The sequence below is a fragment of the Strigops habroptila genome, chromosome 2 (genome assembly GCF_004027225.2).
Source record: "Strigops habroptila isolate Jane chromosome 2, bStrHab1.2.pri, whole genome shotgun sequence".
NCBI lineage: Eukaryota > Metazoa > Chordata > Aves > Psittaciformes > Psittacidae > Strigops > Strigops habroptila.
In genome coordinates this window covers 65,136,143-65,162,023 of record NC_044278.2, presented here as the reverse complement: position 1 = coordinate 65,162,023, position 25,881 = coordinate 65,136,143, and the positions used below count along the sequence as shown (strand labels likewise).

Sequence of the window (25,881 nt, the reverse complement as noted above, 5' to 3'; positions counted from 1 at the left end):
ACAGACACAACTAGCTTTCACGTTATGGCTTTGGCTCCTAGTGACAGTGCTCTCCTTTTTGACCAGATTTTGTAACCAATACACTAAACTGTACAGGTTTACTTTCATGATTTTCTTTTCATTCCAGTGATGGGATTAAGCAATCATTCTCAGTTTGGATGCAAGGTAAATACTATTAGTATCAGCTCTGTGAATCTAGAATGAATTACACTGTTCCTAGTGCAATTTTGTTTAACTCCAGTGTAAATCAATGCTGTTGTACCAGTCTAGAGAAGCATGATCTCAGAAGTGCATTTACTTGTAATAGTCTTTATGTAATAAATAGTAATATTTCTTAGTAACAAATATTAATACTCTGTAATGAGAAATCTTGTAGGAGTGCACTGAATTAAAGTAAATGTTTTCTTGCTATATACTTGAAAAGCTTATATTTGGTTTAAAAGTATAAAGATCTATCAAAAATGTAAAGATCCATTTATAAGTAAAAGAAGCTGTATCTTAGGTGTGCAGAATTAAGATGGTCTCCTTCCTTTTGCCTCTGAAATAGCTCACCATACTCTTACAGAATTCCCATTTAGAGGATTGACCAGAGAATTTATTGATTGACACTTATACACCTGTCTCTTTTGTGATGTATTTTGGGGGTAAAAGAGGATAGACACCTTAACTTGTTAAGATCAGACTGTGGGAGGGGTAGCAAAATAGTACTGAAGCAGCAGGAGTTGTATTCATAGATATCTAATCACCACCAAAGCTGTCATACTAGCAGTTCTCAGAGGCAGAATTTTTGGTCATACTCTTTTTGTGAGTGAGAAATCTTGTCCTCAGAAATGGAGGCAAAGTAAATCTCTTAAAATACCAAGTGTTTGCTGTAAAATAACTGTCTTTAATGTGAGAAACATGCATTAGAAAAAACTCTCTTGAAAGTGGATCAGTTGCACCTCCTTAAAAACAGTGTACAGAAAGAACCATGTCCATTCTTCATTTGATCTCTGCTTTGTTTCATAAGTCACTATTTCCTAATATTTCCTTTTGTGTGTACCTAAAATAGAAAACAGTGAAGATTTCATTAAGGATTTGTGAGAATGAATAAATTCACTTTGTAGAAGTATCGAAGATATTTCCTGTCTTTGGAACAGACATCTTAAGAACTATTTACCAGTCTTCTATATGCATGTGTGCTTCAGCCTTTGAAGTAATTTATTATTCACAGTTATTAGCAATACATACTTGAAGCCTGATTAAGTACTATCCAAAAAGACAATCTTACACTTCCACAGCGATGACTTTATCTGCCTAATGAAGGCAGGGTGTAATCTCAGCATGTATTTTAGCACTATTGCTACCTCAGCATTTCAAAGTGCTAGTCATTTAATCATCATATGTTCAGTCTTTCAGTCCCTGAATTAATATTTTCAAAATTTGAAGGATGCTTCTATGTGTCTGTATATATATAAAGTAAAATATGTACGTGTATATATAACATATGAGTGTTAGTTGATTTGATTTCATGAGATTTTTTGCAGAAACTTTCAAGAAAGAATCCCTTTTTAGCTACCAATTTTCTAGGGCTTCTTACATATTTTTTGTAGGGGCACTTGCTGTCTGGCTTTTGAAAGTACAGTATTGACCTTGGATACCATACTTGAAGGAACATAGGGCTAGGTTGTATCAATGTTACTGATGCGTCACATGGTAAATCAAAAATAAGACACCCACAGCTGTTGCACTATGTTTTGCATGCTTATGTTCATACTGTAATATGCAATATAAAAGGATTAAGAACAGAGCTGTACTGAGCTTGCTTGGGTTCCTTGTTGAACATTGTAGGAAAGTATTTTTTTCCATTTTGCATACGCTGCAAGAGACTGAAAAAAAGAAAACCTGGGGGAAAAGAGTTCTTCAGCTAAAGTGTCATTTTGTGTAGTGCCAAATAATAAATCGGAAAACCTAGTGCAATTCTCTTGTTTGTGGGTTTGGCTTTTGTGCCCACTGGTTTACAAAAATGTTGATATGAAACTTAAAGAGGACGTCATGTATGTGGGGCTTCTACATGGAAACAGAGATAGCATTTGCCAGCTGATGAAGTATATTCCTGTGGATTGCCTAAGTGATGCAACCTGTCAAGGTAATGAATGGAGTATTGTGCTTAGGCAGGAATATTACAATGGCTGCTGTATGCAGAGATGATGTTTCCTAAATTGAAAACCAGGTTTATTAATGCTGTTCTTATAAGGACAGGACTAATCTAGGATTCTGCTACCGTATTTAATTAACAAGTCAACCATTAATGATCCATGCAGTTCAGCTTGCAAAGTGAGTGATGATCAATTTTTTTGCTGCTCTGTGTTTGCAGCTATGAAAAGGTGGTTGCAAACCTCAGAAAGCTAATTCAGAAACATAGATCAATATTTCATTTTGTCTTTTGCCGGTGTTAAATTTGTAGAAAGAAGCGTTCACATAGTCCTAATCTTGTTTATGATTTAAGCATCCTGCTTATTTATTTCTTTGAAAATATTATTCTCTGCTGAAAAGACAGTTTAACATGATAATCTTGTATCAGGGAAATTTCTTGGGAGTAAACAGGCCATTCAAAATGCGACATGTTGCCTCTCGAGTCTTGAAATCTGCAACTCATAAATTACACAGTATGAACCAGGGGATGGGTTGCCATTTTTCCTGAGGAGAAAGGGCGTCTGTAGTGCTGGGAGCTCAGCTGTGTGGCCCTGGTTTAGGTGACTGGAAGCTATCTCTGCAGACAAGCATGTGAAGGCAGACAGCAGAAGTACTGGACTGTGACAATCACAAAAGCAAAGACCAGTGGCTGGAGTGTGGTGTGTGACCCATGCGATATTGTCTTGAAACACATGTAGTACCGCGGCAGCCAGCACAGATGGCAGGAGCGCGGAAGGGAAACCTGATGGGAAGTTTGATTTATCCACAATTGCCTCCTCTCCTTTTGTTGTGTCATTAGTGGTATACTGAGGAAATGGGACAGTAAAGACACACTTTGGGAGGATATAATGGTTCAGCATTGAAAAATGTTAATGAAGTGCTGAAAAAAAGCTTTTGGACTTGAAGTGTTCACGTATCAATAAATTGCCTATTTAATAGGAAAGGTTCCCTAATGTTAATGGGTCTGGTCATGATTTAGTGCAAAAGGTGCTGTCTTTCAGCTCTAAACAGGCAGAAAACAGGAAGGGAAATGAGAAGGAAAGCATACATTTCTTCTGTATTTAAAGTAGACATTAATAGACTTTATGAGCTGTGAATGCAGTGGACAAAAGAAGGATGTATGAAGTGTTATAAAATAGATCCCAAGAGATCAATTTAATGTTTAAAGCCTAGGGGAAAAAAAACCCCTTTGAATTTGCATAAATTGCAAAATTTCCTGTTAAGTGACACAAAGAAAAGATAGGGAGAAATGTCTGGAGAACTGTGTGAAGCCCTGTTTGTGCTGGAGCTGTTGTACAAGGCTGGTGCCTAGCCAGCTTTAGTCAAAGCAGACTAAAAGCTCTGACATTTGGCCAGAGTTCATTGTTGGATGTAGCTGAGATTATCCCAACTACTTTATTACTAGTTAGCTGATCCAGTGAGCTGCTTTAGGATCCTAAATATCGTAATAGCTTCTAAAAGATCATCCTTCCCACTTGATTGGTTACCCATTTTGGTTACCCATAGTAGTAGCTTAATGTGGTAGGCAGTTTCTTCTGCAAGCAAGGTAAGAGAGACCTTAAACCCATTCAGTTAGCTGGCATGTTCTCCTTCTGTCCTCCTGCATCTCAGTCTGCATTGTCTGTCTTTCGCTGCAAAGCTAATCTTATATACAACATTGCTATCCCATTTTGCTGGACCATATATGCAAGAACAAATGTGTAATGGTGCAGTAGAGATGAGTTACTGCATGGCCTGAAGTTACATATCTTAATTCAGTCTCCTTGCTAATTTGTGATGGCATATGAGTACAAATTATTTAAAGGTATTTTTCCATAATAGTGTCTCTTTCCCTTCAGTGTGTATTAAGTTACTGTGGAAATCAGACACTTGTTAGTTGGTTCCCCTGTTTTGTTTTTTAAGTGCCCCATCATCATGTGGTTATGCCTGTACCTAAAAGCAAAACCATACAGTTTGCTTAGAGAAAGGATCTGTAGCTGCCTTGCATCTTTCCCTTTTCTATTATACACTGTATTAAAGAAGTCACACCCTTCAGGCTCTACTCTCTTGTAGAAATACCTGTGAACGGAAATGGTAGTGTACGCTGGAGTAGATCTTTGAGCCACGCACATCCTTATGCTGCACAGAGGTGTCTCATATTATGGAACTCAGCTGATAGAGGAAGAAGGCTGTGCATTGTTTATTTTACGAGATAATGGGCTATAGCAGCTAAAGGGGAAAATACTTGCTACGTGGTGCATTCAAATGTCATCTTCTCTTGTCATTCTGAGCATTGAATAGTTGAGCTAAGCATATGGAATTTGCAGTGAAATGCCACCCAAAATGATCTGTAAATATTTTATGGTGCCTAGGCTGGTAAGGGGTAAGACATCTTCAAAGCACAACATGCTGCCTCACCTGTGCCTCCTGGCCAATTATCAGGCAAACAGAAATGGGTGCAGCTGCAGCAGCACCTATTCTTACGGCTGTGAAGTGCTCAGATGCAGATTCAATCCAAAATAAAGCTGTCTCATAGAAAGGTGCTGCATACAGTAATGCAACATACCTGTATTAGGCTTCAGTCAAAGCAGAGCAGCCCTTCATTGTGGAAAATGATTTGATTAATAGTTTTAAAAGTCATTTTGTACAAGTTAAATACGTACTAGCTGACCATCACTGACCCTAGCTCTAAATATCAATCTATTTCTTAGGTTAGGCCTCCTTTGTGAAAGGCAAAATTTTTTTGGCTGACTGGTTGCTTCCTTCCAGGATTGATTACCAGTGACTAGGGAGAAGCGCAAGAGAGCCGAGTCCCAACTTTCCTAGCCTCTCAAATACAGAATAATAGAGAAATAGGTCTGGAAAACCCAGAGAACTTCTGTAGTTTATGTCCCTGCTCCAAGGAAAATATAATCTTCTCCTATTTTTTCTCAGCTAATATTTATCTAATTGCGCAGAGGCTGTGAACCTCTAAAGCAGGACTTCTAGGAACAGAAGCTCACTGATCCAAACTGCAAATCTGGATGGATGTGACTACATGTGGTGCTTTGGGAAACACGGGCCAAGGGAAACCCACGGGGCCACTAAGGGACTGCTGAGGGGAGCTCGGTGTGCTGATTTTGGCTGGGGTAGAGTTAATTTTCTTCACAGTAGCTAGTATGGGGCCATGTTTTGGATTTGAGCTGGAAATGCTGTTGGTAACACAGGGATGTTTCAGTTACTGCTGAGCAGCACTTGCACAGAGTCAAGGCCTTTTCTGCCTCTCACTCCACCAGCAAGCAGGATGGGGGTGCACAAGAGGTTGGGAGGTGATACAGCTGGGACAGCTGACCCCAACCGACCAGAGGGATATTCATACTGTGTGGTGTCATGCTCAGCAATAAAACTAGGGGGAAGGTTGGGCAGGGCTTTGGTCGTTCAGTGGTGAGCAGTTATTTTCATTTGCATCACTTTCTTGGTTTTTATTTCTCTCTCTTTGTTATTTTCCTTTTCATTACAGTTTATTATTATTATATTTCAATTATTAAACTGTTCTTATCTCAACTCGTGAGTTTTCTCACTTTTACCCTTCCAGTTCTCTTCCCCTCTTCCTACTGAAGGGGAGTGAACGAGCAGCTGTTTGGTTCTTAGTTGCCAGATGGAGTTAAACCACAATACTCAGGGATTGAACTTTGGTCCTTGCCTTGCTCCCTGTCAGAATGGTTAGGAGCTACTTGAGATGTAGATCCAGCTAAAAGGATTTGAGCTGAGTGAAGCTTTAACCGGACCTTGAGGTGTTTTTAAAGTCTTCCTATGACAAAAGATTCACCTACTTATGCTAGTGATCTTCTTTTTGCTGGTAATTTAAGGAAAAAAAAATACAATAGACTTAGTTGTCTTGTTGGATAATAGATATGCCTGCAAGCTAGTGTGAAAAGGCTAGAAAGGATGTAGATCTGAAGCTGTTAACTTCTTGTTAGCACTTAAGTCAACAGGAGTGAGAAGGATGTACGGTTAGCAGCAGGGCTAGTGCAAGAATTTGATAGATAATACTGTGGATTAGTTTTCAAACTGACGCTCTGACTCAGTGTTAGCATTTGTTGTGTAGGAGGTTCCTGTGTCAAGTTGTGTCACCAGCAATGAGCTTAGAGTCAGCATCATTAGCAGTTGCCGTCAGCTCGGTGTCAGACTGTGTGTGCATCTGTGACTGTCTCCATCCTGTGGTAAAACTCTTGCACAGGATAAGCAGTCCTGTCCCTCTCTTGCCTCTTAATCTCACCCCAGCCTCCCTTGTGTAGGGAGGCTGAGCTGATAAAGCTGCCTTGCCTTGCCTGTGATCCCATGCTAGAAGCATGAGTTCTGCCTTGGCTGAGTTCATGCACCACGTTCTGCATGTGGGATAAACTTGGAGAATCTGAACTGGCAAGTTTTGGAAATTCACTGCAAAATCAGCACATCGACTCAACAGCAGCAGCTTTGGAGACAAGTCTCTTCTGCTGCTTAGTTAAGCATCTCCATGTATTCAGTCAAAGTGTTACTGCAGGTGCATGCTGTTCTTTGAGTAAATTCATTTCCTCCTAGTTCTGGGAATACTACATCTTAGAATGTAAAAAATTATATTAATTTGGGAATTTCTTTTGCTTTTCCAATCTCTTATGGTAGATACTGTTTGACCATGGAATCCTGTTACATTTGCGTTTTTTAATCTGTGCTCTCTTTGATTACCAAGAATTTTATTACTGTTTGAATATCTAATCCTTTCTATTGTTTCCAGAATATATTCACATAACTGAACTTGCATGTATTAGTACTACAGCAGGTGCCACTAATTTTATAGTTACATTTGTTGTCTTGTTTTCCATTCCAAGATGCTTGTTTTTAATACTCAGAAATCTGCCTCCTGGACTTCTGATGTGCTGCTCTTACCTTAAAGTTTTTGGATGAGAAGGAAAAGTGAGGAGATGAGTTTCAAGTAGGTCTTCCATAATGAAATTTTGAAAAACAGAAGGGCGAAAAGAATTCTTTCATATTTTTTTGGTCATTCCAGTTGTGCACAAAGGTGTACAAAGCCAGAAATGAAGGCAGGAGTAGGCAGGACAAACCCTTACAAGAATGATAATATATAGTCCTGTTTCACTAACTGTAGTGTCCTTATTGTAAAGCTTTGTCTCATAGGGCCTAAAGTCCTAAGGAGTGATGAACTGCCCTTAGTGCTAGGTAACCACCTTAGGAACTGATGACGATCAGCACCTTTCAGCATTGTTACTCACATTTTTTGCATGGTGTGAAGACAGCAAGGTAGGACAGCTCACATTTCCTGACTTAATGCTCCTCTAATCTATCTGCTACCATATTTATCTCATGGGAAATCCTCCCTGCCCCCAAAAATGACCAGCTTGCCCATTCTTCTTCCTTTAATGACTGCACTAGGTTTACACTTGAGCTCTGTTTTTAAGTATTCGACTTATCTCATGTGGAATCTTGATCTGATTTTATTCTGTTATTTTAGAATAATAACTTTTTTTTTCCATCATCATCAAATCTCAAAACACCGTGCTATTGGCCAGCTTCCTTTCTTAATGCATTTTAATGATACTTTTGTTGCCAGAAACAGAGCAATACTGTGTTCTCATCTAACCAAATTAAAAACATCTTTCACCGAAGGTGTTACTGTGCTTTTGATGTTATATAGAGCCTCATGCCAGATCTAAACTCATATGCTCTTAGCCTGAGAAAACCCTATAAATTCAACGTTAAACCTCCTCCTGATTTCAGCACTACCAGGATAAACTGATGAGCTGAAGAGTAATGAATGAAAACGCACAAACATATGCACAGTGTTTCTGTTTGATTAGCCTAATAACCTACTAATGAATGGTTTGCAGACATGTCTTATTCCAAAAGGTCATATGTCATAGTTAATTTTTGCTCAAGGGGATAAATGATTATCAAAAAAATCACCATTGTTTGTGTTTTTCTTGAAAGCACTTTCTTCGTTCCACTCTAGAAAGTATTTGCAATTAAATAAGTCTGTCTTCATGAAGATTAAAAATTGTGATAATCCTAGACGAATTTGGGATTGGCCTTTTCTCCAACTACTCTGCTGCGTTTAGAGTAATGTTGTCATATTGATGTGAGTCCTTCAATAGCTTCTTACAAATACATTTGTCTTTTCCATGCCAAATCTGTTAACAGTACTTCTCTTGAATCAGTGAAGTTACTTTTTTTTTAAAGACATGTCTTGAGGAAGGTTGGACCTGGGTAACAAACACCCATATATAGTAGGGGGCATATACCAGTACGTAGGTAGGATGAGGGCAAGGGAAACTCAGAAGGCATTTGTGGAGCTGTTCTTTCAATTCATTTCACCTGCTATAGAATCATATGCTTGGGCTGTCCTGGATTTTAAGAACTTAGAAGGAGGTGATTCTGCAGCACACCCTGTTACAAGATTTCTTGAAGCAAAAGGGTGGTTTATTCATACAAAATGAAATTTTTGATAGTGAGATCTAGATAATGGTGAGTTGCATGAGTTGCCTTGGTAACGTAGTGCCTCTAAAGTCTTATGCCTAGCTTTAAGACTTAGGGGGGAGAGGGGAAGAAATGGAAAAATAATCATTATGCAGAGAAATGTCCATGTTTGTCAAAGGGACAGAACTTGCAGAGAACTTTTTGTCTCTCTAAATTCTAGGAGATCTCCCCCTCCCTGCCTAAGGTGAACAATAGAAACTATGGTGATGCTGGATCCAGCTCTTGTGAAATGAGGTGCTTGTTTTCTTTCAGACAAAACCAAAATCTGTCCCTATTTAGAAAAAAAAAAATACAGCAAAATATGTGATCTCTTTTGGTTACAATTTAAAGGACAGATCAAGAATCAAGATCTAGTATTTCTTTTCTGTAGATGAGGTATAGAAGGAGAATCACCAGCTCTACTGTATTTCCTTTCTCATATGAGGAGCCTTGTGTGTTTAAAGCACAAGAATCAGTGGTTCACCAGTGGCAAAAGATGCCTTTTTTCTTTTTCCTTTTTTTTTTTCTTTTTTTTTTTTTTAAGTTTTGAGAAACTTCAGTGACTTAGTTTGTGCTGACCAGCAGTGTGCTCCGATTTAGCAGCATTTCAGGAGCATTTTCCCAGGGAGAGCTTGTGTGCAAGGTTTCCCCAAAAAACATTTCTTTTTGTTGGTAATGAGTTGTTAGGAAGACAGATAGAAACACAAGGCTTTTGTGGAGCTTCCTCTGTCTTCTCGAGAAGCCTAGCAATTCGTAAAGCCAGGAGGCTGACTCAAAACCAGCATTTCTCCACTCCCTTTCCTGTAAATAATTGTGTATTAAGGATCTGCTTTTGTGTTAAGTTGTGGAGTGTAACCTTAAAAACTTTTTTGAAAGGTTTATTCCTGTCGTAAGATTGGAATATAAAGAGTTGGCTGTGGCTAACAGCAGGATAGGGTTTCTGAATAAGTGAAACTATACACAAGAATGAAAAAATTTAAATCCAAGTTTGCACTTTAAATTACAGTTGTGCAATTGCAGTAGTGTGAATTTTGTTTCTTTTGTCAGCGTTGCCTTCTGAGTGTTACAAGATAAGGAAACAATGGAAAAATAGAGATAAGACCACAGAGGAATATGTCTTCCTTAATGCCATAGAAATAAAATACAGCAGTTGACAACTACAAATCAGTGACTACACAAGTCAGAACCAGTTCACTGTGTTGTGAATTTGATACACTGTCTAATGTTTCCATGCAGTGCCTGACATTTCAGTAAAACCAGTCAGATTCTTTTGTTGCTCTTCAGGAAGGACTTGAGTCGATATATCTAATCAATTTTAGGTGTTTATAGGTACCAGATAAGGAAGGCTGTTATCAGTAAGATGCTAAAAGCTGTATGTAGTGCAAGGAATTGGGCTTGGTAAGTCTTCCTATTTCTAGTTTTGGGGACTTTCTGCTGTGTAGAAAACAAAACCCAAACCAGCTGGATATGTTGAATAAAGAACTATGGAGGATTTAAGTTGCTCATGTGTGTTGCAATGCAGTCACAAAGTTACTATTGGACCCTACTGTCAAAAAACCCCACTGTCAAAATCAAACTCTAATGAAAACAGTGCATATGCAGAAGTGTCCTATTGCTTTTGGTCTTTCTTCTATTAGAAAAGAATGAATACTGTACGATAATAGAAGACAATTATAATGATCTCTTATTTAATGACATCTTGCTGAAACAGCTAGCGAAACAGAGAATTGGTATAACTGCTTATATTTTACAATGCTTCACTTTTTATTAACATCTGTAGGTTCTCTTCTGCAGAGAGGATAACTTTTGAGTTGGGAATTAATCTGATATAATTTGATTGCTCAGTATTCTTATCAGTCTCTCCAATTGCTCAGCTGCTGCTGCATATTTAACAATTGCTTCCTAGCCCATGTCCATTATTCACCTCATGGCTTTGCTGCCTGGCTTTCAGCTGTCTGCCACTACAAGGGCTAAATGGGTCTATTATGAAATATGAATTACAATACGCTCATCTCCCCAGAGCAACTGCAAAGAATGTATGGGTTTGGTGTTGGTGTAGCTATTTCCAAAGAATTAATATGTATTAGTAGAATCATCTTTATGGGCTGAATTTGTTTGTGGAGTAAAGTTGAATTCAACTCTTGCCCATACTGGGTAGGTACTTCACAAGTAAACTCTCTTTCTCCCCCCCCCCCCCCCCCCCAAATAATTGTGCTGAGAGCAGAATTGTTACTTAAAATCAGAGGGGGTGTGGGATGTGGTAATTTTTGCAAAATTACTTGAATAATACTTTCACCATATTTCATCTGTGGATATTGATTAAGGTGGATTAAAGAGATGCCAGGCATACTAAGCACATTATGAGGGGCAATCAGAATCCTGCAGCTTTAGCATGGTGAATCAAATCATATTAACTTTGCTATAGCAAAGCTGGATGAGCTTGTATCAGTACATTGGAATCAAAGTAACAACTTTGCTACATCAAAGCACAAATAAAAATATGTATTTGATAAACTTCTAAATAGAGTCTTTGACAGAAGCACAAGGAATAAAGCTGTAGGGAAAACCAGTAACAATACAAACCAGAGATCCCGTTATATTATCTATTTCATTATCTTATTGAATGCCATGTATTAAGACTCCTGAAGAAAATTAGGCTTGGCTGTGACAGCTCTTGGTTTTCATAGATGTCTTCATAATTGTAACAGCAAGTGATAACTCTTCTGTGTTTAGTAAGCACTAGATGCCAAATATACTCTTGTCAAGTTCAAATATACGAGGAAGTATATTTTCTCAGAGTCATTTTGAATTAATTTGGCATATGAACAAATTTTAGTGTTTATTTTGGGAAAAAGTACTCTTCCATTTTAAAGGCCTGTTGAACATTGTGAATTGCAAAACAAATGTGAAAGAGTGCTCCCTTTTCGTCAGGTGTTTTGTGAAGACAGGAAAGTAAAGTTTTGAAGGACCTGACCAAGGAAGGATCAGCATGACTTTACATAGTAGTTTCTAAAACTAACATGATTGTAATTTGAAATATGAAAGTAAGCACTGTGCAGTCAAATTCAAATTTGTTAACCCATTCATATGATCAAAGAAAGCTTTAGAAAATGAGGCTCTACAGGAAATTAACACACTTTACATTAGTACAGTAAAGAATTTTGCTGCTACAGTCTAGTTCCTCAGCAACCAATGCCAATAGCCTTAACTGAGACTGAGGGGAAAGATAGGAAAAGACAACCTAGGTTGTCCAGACAACAGGTTGCCCAGAGAGGTGGTGGATGCCCCATCCCTGGAGACATGAAGGCCAGGCTGAATGTGGTTCTGGGCAACTTGATGCATTTGAAAATCTTCTTGCTCGTTGCCGGGGGGTTGGACTAGATGACCCCTGAAGGTCCCTTCCAACCCAAACTATTCTATGATTCTATGATTCTATGAATACACTTACACCGTTTTGACTGTGTCCCAGACAAGCTGTTCTTTAACATTGTTAGTGTCATATAACTGGCTAAATGTGCGTAATGTAGTCATTAAAACTAACAATGTGATGGGTACACAATCTTCCTAATCTGAAGAAGCTAAAGGTGCCAAAACCCTGGTAAAAGTTGTTCACATTTTGCTGAATTGAGCCTTTTTAAAAATTCTCATTAGAAGTCTGTGTAAGGCTTTACCTAGCATCCTTGTGATGCAACAGAAATCTGAATGCATCTTCTGTAATAATGTCTTTCTTCCCCCGATTTAACTTTGCCCTAACAGATTGTATTAAAAATAAAGTTATTAGATATTTAAAAAGACCACATTGTTCAGTGATAGTAATCTTTGATGATATAATAAATACCTGTTTGCCATTAAAGGCAGTCCATTATGTATCTGTGTTGGTACATCTTAAGGAAGAGAGAAGGGTACAATCAATCAAAAATAATATAATGTCATAGCAATACACATCAAGCCTAAAGTAGCATCTCTAATAAAGATCTCTAAATACAAATAAAGATGTCTCCAATTGTTCTACTGGGCTTATTGACTTGCAGTCCCTTCATTTTCTGCTTGCACAGCTTGCCTGATGTGACCTGATGATTGCTTATGTTGGCATCATTTTATTTGCTGATAACCCATTTGTCTGTCTGAATCATGCATTTCATCAAGGTAATTTTCTGTTGTTGCAATACCGCCTGCTAATTTATTTATTTTCTTTATTTTATTTTTAAAGACTGTTTTGAATGCTTTTATTCCAGGGTATTATACAAGTCGCAAGGTGTATTTGCTGTTTTTTACAGACTAAACTCCTGAGTCTCAGCAAGTCAAAATTCCATTCGTACAGAGCTGAGCCTCTGCTGAGAGAGTCTAAAGATATTTTAAAGGAATTATACATAAGGATTGGAATCTTTATGTAAAATTGGAGCTGTCATTCCTCTCATTTGGACTAAACTAACAAATACCTGAAGCTGAAGCCGAAGCCATGTTGTATGACCTTTTTGTTTTCATTCAGAACTATCCGATTGGCAGCCCATGTGACAAGTATGACTGGGTATAAAATGCTTTTTGAGATGTGGCCTTGCTCAGAGGATGGAGATAAAAAAAAAAAATACGATTCCTGGCACTGCATGAAGCCCAAAGCTGTGAAACTACCCTAGTGTGACTGCGTAGCCCTTGACACTAAGGTCTGTGAAGTACCCACTGTATCTTTGGGTTTCTGGCCCTGCGAAATGCCCAGTCTGGAGAGGAGCCCATGATAGTTCCCCAGAGGCGACTTCTGACCCTTAGCAAAACCAATGATGTGCTGTTGCAATTTAGTGGCTCTGTGTGTTGGCTATGTGTGACTTGTTACAGTCTGATAAGTAATTAACATGTTGCTTTTATTCTAGAAGTTGCATTGGTTTTGCATGGCAAGGTTTTGGTAGCAGGGGGGCTACAAGAGTGGCTTCTGTGAGAAGTTGCTAGAAGTTTCTTCCATGTCCTATAGAGCCAGTGCTAGCTGGCTCCAAGACGGACCCACTGCTAACCAAGGCCAAGCCCATCAGTGATGGTGGTAGTGCCTTTGGGATAACATGTTTAGAAGGTGAAAAAACGGCAGGTGGTGAGAGAGGAATGGGACTCTGTGCAAACTGAAGTTGGACCTTAGTTTGTGTGATTGCAACTTTGATGTTTACCAAGAACTTTTTGCCCTGTTTTCCATATTGCTGAAATAGAGGACTGCTTCAGACCTGTAATAAAATTATTGTATCATGATCAGTTTCATTTTCCTTGTTTAACTTTCATGATAATACTTAGGAGTAAAGTAATTCTTCTATTTGATTTGCTCAGTAATTCAGTTCGTGCAGTTGCTGAGACCTAGGGAGCAAAAGGGAAGTGAGGGTGGTATTTCAGTGTCCTTTCTAAACCTTCATGTAGATTTAGGTTAGGCTGTTAGTGACATTTAGATTTGGTTATTGTTGAGTTGGATTTTGTTTTGTTTGCATATTTATAGTTTTGGGATTATTGAAAGGTTAAGTACTTACATAGAAACTGTACTGCTACTGTACTATTCCATGTTTTCCAAAATGTGCCCATGGGGCACACGCCTATGGGAATGGTGTTCAGTAGCTTCACAATATTCATGCCCCATTTTTGGCCATGAGTTCATAGTCTATGTATGCACAGATAGCTCCCACCTGGCCCCTACTTGAAGTCCTTCAGATGAAAGCAGATAACTGTGCTGGTATCTGAAGATTCAGATTCTTTACTGAGAGGATGAAGGGGATGGCAGACACCAGACCAGTTGCTAATGTTTCATTTTGCTTAGTTGACTTTGCAGTGTACTAACCAAGAGTTCCAGCAAAGGTCCCTATAAATTGAGTGTGTACCCAGATGAAATAACCTCTCACATTAGGCAGAATGTAATTTTTCCTTTAACTCCTTTTTATAGCTCCTTATCTGTCAAAGAGAAAGCTAAATAAGAGAATTAATATTGCAAATTACCTAGAAGTAATCACAAATTTTGCTGGAAGACAGCCATCATCTAGCTATTTGCACTACTGTAAGAGGGGTCCATAAGCAAAAAGGCATGATTTCCTAGTGGTGTGTGCAGATGATATGAATTCATTTTTTTCTTTAGTCCACCTCCCACTCCCCATCTCTCCTGTTTCTCCTGCCCCTCCCCAAAAGCTGGCCTCTTGGTACTGTTGGTGGAAACTACTATTGTAGGATCATTACTGAGTGCAGAGTACTTATACCTCCTGGAAGTAGGGATAACTTGTTTTGGTTGAGAACAAATCTAAGCCAAGTTATAGGTAACAGAAATCCTTTTGCCTGTTCTGCACAATGAATGCTGCTCTTGCTGCACTGGAGCACAATGGAATTCACCTTATAGCAGTTTCATAACTTGTGTTTGCTTGTTGGAGTGCGTAGTCAGGAATGGAAACAACTTTTACTCAAAAATACTTTTTTCCATGTCCCTTCTCATCCACATCTTTTCCTTTATATAACCTAAAGAAATCCCAGACCAAAATGCTGGTTTCAGCTCTACTGGACAGGGAAATTAAAGCCCTTGGTTGCTAGTCTATGCAGAGATATTTTTGTGGTACATCTCAGATCACAAACCTTAGTGTGTTACAGCAACGTGGCAGTAACTTGAATTTCGACTCTGAGGCTCATACTGTCTCACTGATGTGTTTTACACTTAGCCTAGGGCAAAGAACAGCATTTAACCTTTGAGTTTAAGCACAGTGTGGTTTGAAACAGGGGTGACGTAATTAGGTTGGTAGAAGGAAGTGTCCTGGGATATTATTGCATTCAGATTTCAGTCTTAAGTTATCACTGATCTCCGTTCTGCTTTTCTGTATTACCTGTAGTCAGATCCTCTGTATTCTGTGTGACTTATCCAAGCGTGTTTGAGGGCAAATAAACTTCTTTTCTCAAAACCCATTTTGGTTGAGCCATGGTGTAACCTAGTTCAAACATAAGGATATTTCTGCTGTAAGCACAGTTGTGAAGCGGTTGCCAACTTGTGAAGATAAAGACTCAGTCAATGAGAGTTTCAGCTCCCACTCATACTATTGCCCTGGATGATTGCCTACTCTCCTTGCTAGGATGCAAATCTGTGTTTGGGGATGCCCTGATTTGGATAGTATTGATGTGATAGACTTTAGAGGCTTTAAGGTCTCTATTGCTTGCTGCAGCAGAGATCCTGCTTTTGTTCTGACACATTTTTTTGTTTCGGGTTTTGTTTCATACAAATGAAAGAGACTATCACCTCCAGTCAGTAATTCAGAGCCACTGCAAGCCCCCACTGTTTGTAGGGAGGTTGTGGAAGCAGAAGCTGCTGGAGCATCCCTCCCTGCCATCCGACTGGCTTAGCCCTTGCTGTACGCCTTCCAGGGACAAAGCACTAGCCGGTTTGCTGGTGGGTTCCTGGGGTGGCATGGGCCACCATTCCTAGGGGGAAAGAGGGTCTCCAATCCCTCCAGGCCACATGTTCCAATGGGAAAGCTTCTCAAATTGAGCGTGTGTGCATTCCCATGCTTTGCATATGTTTGATTTGCATATGTTTGCTTGCAATGGGCAAGAATGCTAGAGAAGCCCTGAATTTTTCATGTGTGAGTAGTGCTGTTTGTTTTTCTGGTTGTTTGAAAATATCCAGATACATTAGGTGGAATTTATAGTCAAAATATACTCTGGGTTTAAATTTGCAGCAGTAGCTAATTTTTACAAATAAGCTAAGACCACAACAAATAATATACTGTGAATGTCATGATGAAATATTGATAAATACAGAGATTAAAATGGTGATGTTAAACCAGTGGCTTACTAGTAGGGAGCAGAGATCAATATACATTAAAATACTATTCTATATGTACCAGGCAGCTACTCACCATACACTGGGAGGTGAGCAGCATTGCTTGGCTAACATGTTACCATGTTGCAGCGTTGCTATGGCAATATCAAACCAATGAATAAACCACATCACAGAGACAGGGAGGTGGGTAAGTGTGAAATTGATTCAGTGGAACACAGGAATATGTGGGAGCCAAACTGGTCAAGATAAAATTTCTGGTAGGAAAAATTATTTCTTTTCACACTTTCAATATTTATTATAGTGACTTTTTTAAAAAGTTGAAATCTTATAGATATTTTTCTCCACCATAAACCCTTAAGTATTTTTCATCTGATGCTATGTGTTTCGACATACGTAAGGCATTTAAGAAATGTATCTATGCATAATGAATATAGATAAATATTAAAAAGTGCATATTTTTAAACAATAAAAATAATTGGCAGTCATAATTCTAGGTAAGATAAATTAACTTAAGTTCTGTTATCAGCCGGAAGCTAATACTGTAGAAGTATTTGAAAGCATGTTTTCAAATACATCAGGCTTAAACTTATTCTTCATTTGTGAATGTGCAGTATAGTGATACAAGCCACAGAAATGTTGTAGAAATAGTATGCATTTTGGATAGCACATTGATACAACAAAAGACAGATATCTGTGACTATAAATGGATTGCACAAGTATTGATCATGCTTCATTGCCCTATTTTGTCGCTTATGTGACCAGTATTTGGAATGTTTAGGAAGAACATTCCCCCCCCCCCCCCCCCCCCAATTATTTTAAAACATTGTGTGAAAGGACAATTATACTAAAATGTGCTATCAGCAATATATTTCTGTTACCTAGGGAAAAGAAAATACATATCAGATGTTTTTAATTAGGATTTCTGTTTTACTAATTCATCTCAGCTCAGTTGGACAATCAAATAATGATAAAGCTTTTAGTCTTGAGAGGTCCTGCTGTAGAGTACTAGAAGGTTGTTTTGTTGTATGTGAGTTATAAATGTCACACATTGATATTTGTTTGTGTAAGACATAAATATATTTTTAGAACATTTTTTAGGCTGTCTGCTGGTTTTCGGCAGGAAGACTACTTCTGTGAGTTTCAGGGCTTGTAGTTCATATGCTATTAACTTGATCTAAACTTGCTGTTTATTTATAGCTTGAAAAAAATCTGATGCCTTATATGAACATTTTTGTTTCATCTGCATCTCCCCCAGTGAGTGTATTTTCATGTCCAAACCCTTTTTATTTTATTTATTCATAAAGAAAGATATCTATGGTAGCAGTGTGCTAAATTAAACAGCATAAAGTTAAATTAAATTCTATTTTTTAAGATGCCAGAATAGTTTTCTCACGTACATTCAAGAAAATGAAGAATGTAGTTTGTCTGAAGTACTACCATGTCACGTAAAAGCCATTGTGCTTCTGCTTTGGTTTCTTTAGTTCAAAGCAGAACTGATTATCTTTATTTATTTACAGAACAGAAACCAATATTTGTTTGTGTTCACCCTTTTGTCTTAGATTTTAGAGAACAGCATTTGCCAAATTACTGGCAAAGAAGTTGCTGACCAATGCTTTGTACATTGGGATGGAAAGATAAGGTGAAGTGATTTGTGATTTGGAGTTTTAAAGATAGGAATAAAGCTCTTCTGTGGCACAATAACATCTTGAAGTCTTTCCTGCATTTCCCTGCAAGTGTTAAACTCTGACTAAAGAACGTTCTTAAACTCAGTTAATGGGATGGCGAGCAGCTGCATCTCAAGAGATTGTTCATTTGTGTTTTCAGATGTGAACAGAATCTTCAAATTAATTAAGCAAACCTGGATAGATCAAGGTTAAACATGCAAAAAAAAAAAAAAAAAAAAAAAAAATGGCCAGGAGCTAGTTTGGGCTGTATACCCTATGTGCATGAACTGTCTGTCTTCATTTGTCACTTACTGTTTTAGCTGTATGAGACTGGCCACGCACCAATACCCAGCACTGACTTTGCAGATGCAAAGTTGTCATGGTTGAAGCTCCTGCCCACTGTGTGGCCCAGCTCTCTCCCACCTATGCTTATTGCAAGACTGGTCTGGGTGAGATCAGGCATGCAACTGACGTAGTGGAAATATTATCTTTGAGGGGAGGTGCTTTCAGAAGGGACCCTGTTTTCCGCCTACTGCTTTGGCTTCCTCACTTTTGGTGCATATGATGCCAAATGTGCAGAAGATTTTTTTTGTTGGTGGTTTGAAAGCAAAGGAATGTGTATTCCAAGGGCTGTCTGTTTGAAAGCCTGCTTATTAGCAGATCTTGGTAAGTAGCCCAGTGTGTACACAACCACTGTGTCACTGCAGACAGTAGTTCGTTTCCAAAATCCTTAGAAGCTGTTTTTAAAACCCAAGTTCTTAACAGTGTTACCGTAACATTACAGACATAGCTCAGAAACAAGCCTTTGGGACAGGGAAAGAAGTATCTCTTAAGTAGGCCAGAAATATACCTCAGATCAAGTGGGTTTCTTTTCTCAGCAATACATATTGTTTCCCCTTCAGCTTTTTATTTCAGCGTTTATCTCCTGTATGATGAAGTTACTTAGGTTAGCTGCTCTGAGTGGGCTAGCCAAGATAGCTTTCTATCCCCATCTGTGAGTGGAAGAAACTATATCAAACTAGTGGTACCTCCTCTTCCTGCCCTCTGAAGCAGATGGTGACAAGAGTTCATTTTGGTGGAAGTGTGTATCCAGTCTTGTATCATCTTAAGTGCTGTCTAAAGTGACAAGTGCCATATGTTTCCTCAGCAGCATTAGTGTCCCCTTGCTGGCAGCTCTCACCATTGCAGCGCAGTGCTCAGAGGTATATGTGTAACAGAACACACAGAAATTAAAGGATGCAGGTTAGGAGAAATGCAGCAGGCATCCACTCTAGGTAAGCAATAGGGCTAGACACCGTGTGGCATTGGAAATCTACTTCTCTATGGGCTGCTTTCAGGTGTGTGATGCCCTACACTGTGTAATTTCATGCCAGTCCTTCCAATAAAACTCCCAGGTATGGGCATAATGAAATAATGGGGAAAAATGCTGTCTTCACCTCAGTAGCTAACTACATACACAGTCCAGAAAATCCTGATCTGTACACTCTGCAAGATTCAACAGGATGGAAGTGTCAGTTTCAGTAAATTTCTATTTGCTTTCTTTTATACAGAACTTGACACTGAGGTAGTCTTGTCCCAGTCTCTTTTCTTATCCACTCACTGTGTCTGATCTTTCTCCGCAAAATCCCATGGGCTGGCAAGGTGCCACTGGGAGCAGCATAGACAGTGCAGCATACATGACATACCTCAGCCCAGGGAGGATAAAAAGTGGGAGCATGTTCACGGCTGTTAGGAATGTTATAAAGCACTAATTCTTCTGAATAATATGGCTGTACATGCCGAAATATTTTCGAAGGGTTGTAACCTCACTGGATAAGTAGCCTTGTGCAGTAACAAAACTGCTTTGTTCTGTATCATAAGGCAACATCAGGTTCACTAGAAGTCCTTACTTATGTACAAGTCATTGCTTCTTATACATTCAGTCTGTGTATTTTCAGTGGATTTTACTTTTTGGTGTACAGAGAAGGGAGACAAAGATAGAGTCTGACCATGAGAGGTTTTTTTTGTTTGTTTGTTTTTCATAGAAAGAGTACCATCTCAGCCTGTAGAAGTCAACAGGCTGAAATCAGACTTATAAAATTGTGCTGTCACTTTTTATTTACCTTACCCTTAGTTATCATCTTCTATCTTCGTGTGTTTTTTTTTATTTTTTATTTTTCTTCTGTACTTCTTCTTCAGTTTTACATCAGTGGTCTCCTCCTAAATTTTCAGTCTTTTGTTTCACTCCCTTTTCTTGTCTATTTTGTTGGGGTTTTTTTCGCAGTGTGGTAGACTGCTTCTGTGCATTTGATATGTAGTCTCCTACAATAACTGTCAATATGTGCCAATATCCTTTGGATTAATTTCCACTGAGACACTGACTTACTGCTTCTTAAGTTTCTGAGGTGAATTATCCTTGTTCTTTGATTTCACTTCTTCCTTCCTTAGAAATGTGTATTCATCTATTTAGGGATATTTTAATACAAATTATCTAATTTGAGCATCTTGGCTAACTTTTTTGGTGTTAGAAAATTTCAGGAGTAGCTTTCTGAGATTAAAGAAGATACTCAAGTAAACTCAGTTTTCAATTTACTCCTTAGTGCAGAATGGGACACCCAGCTGGGACCATGGATAAGAACTGTACTTGCACCCCAGTCTCCATTATTGTTTTTTTTGGAGCCATAATCACTTGTGGTCTGGTCAGAGCTGTCTGATGTGGGCAAGGGGCACACGGCAGAAGTCAGAGGGAGTCTGGGGAAGGCTGAGAAACTTTTTTGGCTTTACCTGAGGAATGTGTTTTCTGGTATCTGCTGAGCGATTTTGCAAGAGTCTTTAGTCGCTACTGCTCTTTGTATTTTCTTTGGGGTTGGTGACAGTCTCTCTCCAGCCCTTCTGGGAGACATGGCTCCTCCTTGAGCATAAAAGTTGCCTGGGCAGCTTTTTGGTAGATTTCAGGAGCATGTAGCCATTCATTTGGTAAATCACTTATTGCAGCCCTAGGTGCCAGCCACCACTCTTTCCTGCACAATTGCCAGTGGTTTCTATGGTCTGGCTTCAGTCTTCATTGAGACAGCTGGTTTTCTCTGTTATTCTTATGTGCATCTGTTTGGTTAAAGCTGTATTCTCATAAGCTTTTCAGACAAGCTGCATTGCCTGCAGTTAATGTCTGTTTCTTGGAGGATCACGTTAGTAGTTGATTTAATTAATTGATATAACTGTATTCTGAAAGCTTTTGTATCATTCTGTGCCACTTAAATCTATTTGTTGGATGTTCCTGCTAAATTATTATCTTTTTTGTACTGCGCTACTGTAAAACAAAGCAGTAGAGTAGCTTGTATGATAGGTTAGGTGGTGGAAATGAGAGCAGGGATGTAGCAATGAGTTTATGTCCTCCATGGCAGTTTAAAGAGAATCAAAGCACAGAATTACTGATCTTGTGACTGAATCACAGTTGTGACACTATTTGGTTATTCTTCCTACAGTCCATGATACTCCATGATGCATTCTGCAGTCCTGGTTGCCTCCCTGTTGGACCAGAGATCCCACAGGATTTTTTTCTCTTACTTTCTTGCCTTGTCTTTTCATAATCAGATAACCTGAAGACTGTCAGCTCATCTGCTGATAATTTATGAATTGAGCTGCATTAATAATGGCTTGAATGCACAATTTTCCAAAGGGGCATTGATTTTCTGACCTTTCAGTACCAGTGGTATTTACTAATTAATTTTAAACTCACAAGATTTTTTTTTTTTCTTTCCTATGGTAGGGAACTTCATGTATTGCAAACATGGAAGAGGGGTGGACTCCAGTAAATCAAAAAGCAGAAGATAAATAAATTGGTCCCCAGGTTCAGTGTTAGTTTTATTTAAAAAACAAAAACCACTAGAACAAATATTGTGTCCTTTAGGGGTATGTTCTTATGCGTTTGCAATGTCTATAGTTAACGGTGAAGCTGAGGTTTTAACTGTCTTCCACTGCTATGTAAACATCTTGTGCCTGGTTATCTGTGGGAAAGTCACCATTTCCTTTCAATGCTGATGAAAACAGATGCTACAATATCTTTTCCAAGAGTGCATCAAGATCTGGGTGGAAAGTCCCCAGAGAGTGCTTCACCAGGGCATAAGCCAGTGTTTGACCTGGTTTTTTTTCAGCCTTCCTGACTCTTCACTGAACTGAGCATTAGGGGATTCTGTCTTTTTGGTGAATGGTGTAGCAGGTGTGACCTGGATTACGTGGCATTAGAAAAATTGCAGGACATGCTTTTGCCAAATCAGGAGTCTTGACTCTAATCCTGAATGATTATCAACTGTTTTAATTACATGCCAATTACATTTTCTCTTTTCCATTTACATTAACTATAGCAGAGTTCACTTCTTGCTTTTAAAGTGCTATGAGGTATTGCTCTTAAAACCTTGCCATGTTCCACATAATTGCTTGACTGAATCTCTCTCTCTCCAGTAAAAATCACACAGGACTCGAGGATTTCCATGCAAATTAAGTGTATGTGAGCAAAGCTTTTCCTAGGATATCCAGGTTGTCATATATAGGCCTTAATATTTACAGATACTAAACACTTCAGTCTGTGAACAAAGCTGTGTCAGATGAAATATATTCTATTCAATAGAACAGGTCATTGTTTCTAGTATAGGTCACTGGTAAGAAGTTGCTTTCACCACAGAATATGCATATACTTCTTAGAAGCATGTACTAATGAGTTAGTTGGTATCTTTTTAATCGGAGTAGGTAGTTTTCTTTGTGGTTTTGATCAGAATTTCTAGGATTATTTCCCTCTAACAGAGGAACTTCTGGCTGCTTTCTGTCTACTATAACTTCTGAGCTTACAGCTTATGCATGAAGTCCTATCCAAATAAAGATGATTTAAGTGATCTATAAATCTCTGGAAGATAAAACTTTATGGTAAATTTCTTATATTGACTGTTACACTGTAGTATCTAGTATTGCCATTAAACCTTGGGTTAACTGAGATGTCCGTAGATGTTTATTGAGCTGTGCTCTTCACTTTGGGGACAGAAAGTTATAGCTAATTTTAGCATTTTAAATTCTGAGTATGTTGTAATTCTTTCAGAAGCATCTGGGCATTATAGTCCCTTCCTTGTGCACCTAAATAGGATTTTGAAATCCACAGACATTTCATGGAAGAGGTTTTATGGAAATTATTGTTGCTGTTGTTTCTAAAGCTGCACAAAGTTTTCCAAATTCTATGCATTCTTACTACCACTTAGGACATGAGCCAGAAATGGGCACTTGCAGCCCAGAAAGCCAACTGTTCTGGGCTGCGTCAAAAGAAGAGTGTCCAGCAGGTTGAGGGTGGTGATTCTGCCTCTGTACTCCACTCTAGTGAGACCCCACCTGGAGCACTGGATTCAGCTCTGGGATGCCTACTACAAGACAGACATGGACTTGTTTGGGTGGGTCTAGAGGAGGTTCATAAGAATGATCAGAGGGATGAAACACACCTGTCCTGTGAAGAAAGGCTGAGAGAGTTGGGGTTGTTCAGCAAGGAGAAGAGAAGGTTCCAGGGTAGACTTTATTGCAGTCTTTCGATATATAAAGAAGGCTTATAAGCAAGATGGAGAGAGACTTTTTGTCAAGGCCTGTAGTGACAGGACAAGGGGCAGTGGTTTTAAACTGAAGGAGTTTAGATTTAGATTGGACAGGAGGAGGACACTTTTTACAATGAGGATGGTGAGACACTGGAACAAGTTGCCTAGGGAAGTTGTGGGTGCCCTGTTCCTGGACCTGTTGAGGTTAGGTTGGATGAGGGTTTGAGCAACCTGACCAAGTGAAAGATATCCCTGCCCCTGGCAGGGGGATTGCTCTGTATGATCTCTCAAGGTGCCTTCCATCCCAAACCATTCTGTGGTTCTATGATTCTGTGACCCCTAGTCCTGATTATTTTAGCTATGGATAAAGCAAAGAAGTTACTTCTAACTCTTGTGAGAGATATTCACAATGTAGTTCAGAAATTTAGACAGCTGAATCAGCTACTATGTAAGTTGATCAGTGCATGTGGGGGAGAAATGCCTCTGAGGAAGTTGCAATACCACAGCAGGGCAGCTGCAGAGATCAAGTACTCACTGAGGTCGTTCATCAGTGCTTTATATTTTATCTGGAGGTATGAGAGGGAAGTTACTTTGTAAGATACTTTTTTGTTGTTGTTGATGGTGGAGAAAAATATTGTTTTACTATGTAAAGATTTCTTTATATATGTGCATTTTTTTGTATTCTCCCTTGTCCTTTTGTTTTCTTAGGGCTTTGAGTTTGCATTCTTCTGCACAAACTGTAGATATTGTGAAAAATCAAAGGATAGGGATTGATAGATAAAGAAGGTAGGCAAACTAGTTCTGAGGCTGAAATAATGTAGCAGAACACAATAATTTGCGCCCCCCCTCCAATAGGCAAATCAAAATCAGTGCCAGTTTTTCTTTCTGAAGATTGAATGGCAAGACACTCTGGAGTTCTTCCACTTCCTCCATCTCCCTCCAATAAAAAGAGCTCTTAATGAACTCCTCCCTAGATCTTACATCCTGGGAGACCTAGTTTAAATAGGAAACTTTAATCAGAACTGAATAAAATGCAAGATCCTAATCATATTTCCCTACAGCCTTTCCTCTATCCTTGAGGGTAGTAAGATTGTGCCTTCTTAAAATGAGAGAATTAATACTCCTCTTTAACAGAGATGCTTATTGGGAGAAATCTGCTGTGACTTAGAAGTATAGGCTGGCAGCCTGCCCTCTGAACTCAAGAAGGCATGGCACCATGCCCAGACTTTTTTTCTCAGGGCTTCAGCTTTTTCACATGGCTGTGCAAAACTAGTCAATACTTTCTGCAAACCTTGGTTCTCCTGCTGAAGACCCATCTGTGCTACCTAGAGATTTCTGTTCTGTTATTTTCAACTTAGAATTCACTCCTGCTTCTCATTGTCAGCTTTCTTCTGTAGCCAATGCATCTTAGCATCTTAACCTTCTTAAGACAGATCAACATTCTTAACTCAGCTCAAGTTGTTGAATGGCTGTTGAATGGCTTTCCCAACTTGTAGTACTTTCTGATGAGCCTCAGGTAGGGGGTAGCTAATCCCCTTGTAATAGCTGTAGTGGTGGTCTGACTCACCTTATTATAAGCTCAGCCATTCTGGAAAAAGTTAAATGATTGGGTGCTTTGGTAATGCATGCTATCTAAGTAATTTGAATCAGATTTTTTAGATGGATTTAGTTTGCTATTAAGTGACTGGATTACCAAGAGTTTTCATCATGCTATAAAAAGTAACCTTTCAAAAACACGATTATTTTTTGACTCTTGTAAAAGGAATTAAGCTTTCTTGGGATTCTGTTCGTAATGAAGAAAAAGGATTAACAATAAGCAAGGAGATGACACTAAACAGTATGGGAGAAAGGGAGAATACCATACTACTGGCATTTTAGAATGATCCAGTGTGGATACTCAGAGTAACAGACAGTCAGAAGACACAACTTTTAAATGTAGCTGCTTTAGTTGCATTAATTTTATTTTCAAATTAAACCACTGAAATGATGTTATAATATTGAAATTTGAAATAGTAGTATATCCTCAATCTCTACAGATGGTAACTTTAAAAGTAGTAAAATATATACTATGATATATATTATTATATGAGCTGTGCTCAGTAATTCAAAGACGAAAATATGCAGAAAGTTAATGTCAGTTAACAGAAGGTCTATCACGGACTCTTAAGCCCACCTGATGCTGCCAATCCTTAAGTATTTTGTCTTTTTTGCAGTACTTGCGTGATGTATCTTGCGAGTTCTAGGCAGGACACAAAGG

At 38.7% G+C, this 25,881-nt stretch overlaps 1 protein-coding gene across 2 annotated transcripts in view; it reads left to right on the top strand.

Moving 5' to 3' along the window:
* MYO16 (myosin XVI) overlaps window positions 1-25,881 on the top strand; it is a 391,786-nt gene that overhangs the window by 15,476 nt on the left and 350,429 nt on the right. Inside the window, exon 1 of one of the 2 annotated variants that reach the window (XM_030476548.1) lies at window positions 16,655-16,674. The exons of the other annotated variant lie outside the window; for it this stretch is intronic. The gene's annotated coding sequence lies outside the window, so the exon portion shown is untranslated. Of the gene's footprint in view, window positions 1-16,654; window positions 16,675-25,881 lie in introns of those variants that run through there. 2 annotated transcript variants of the gene reach the window in all.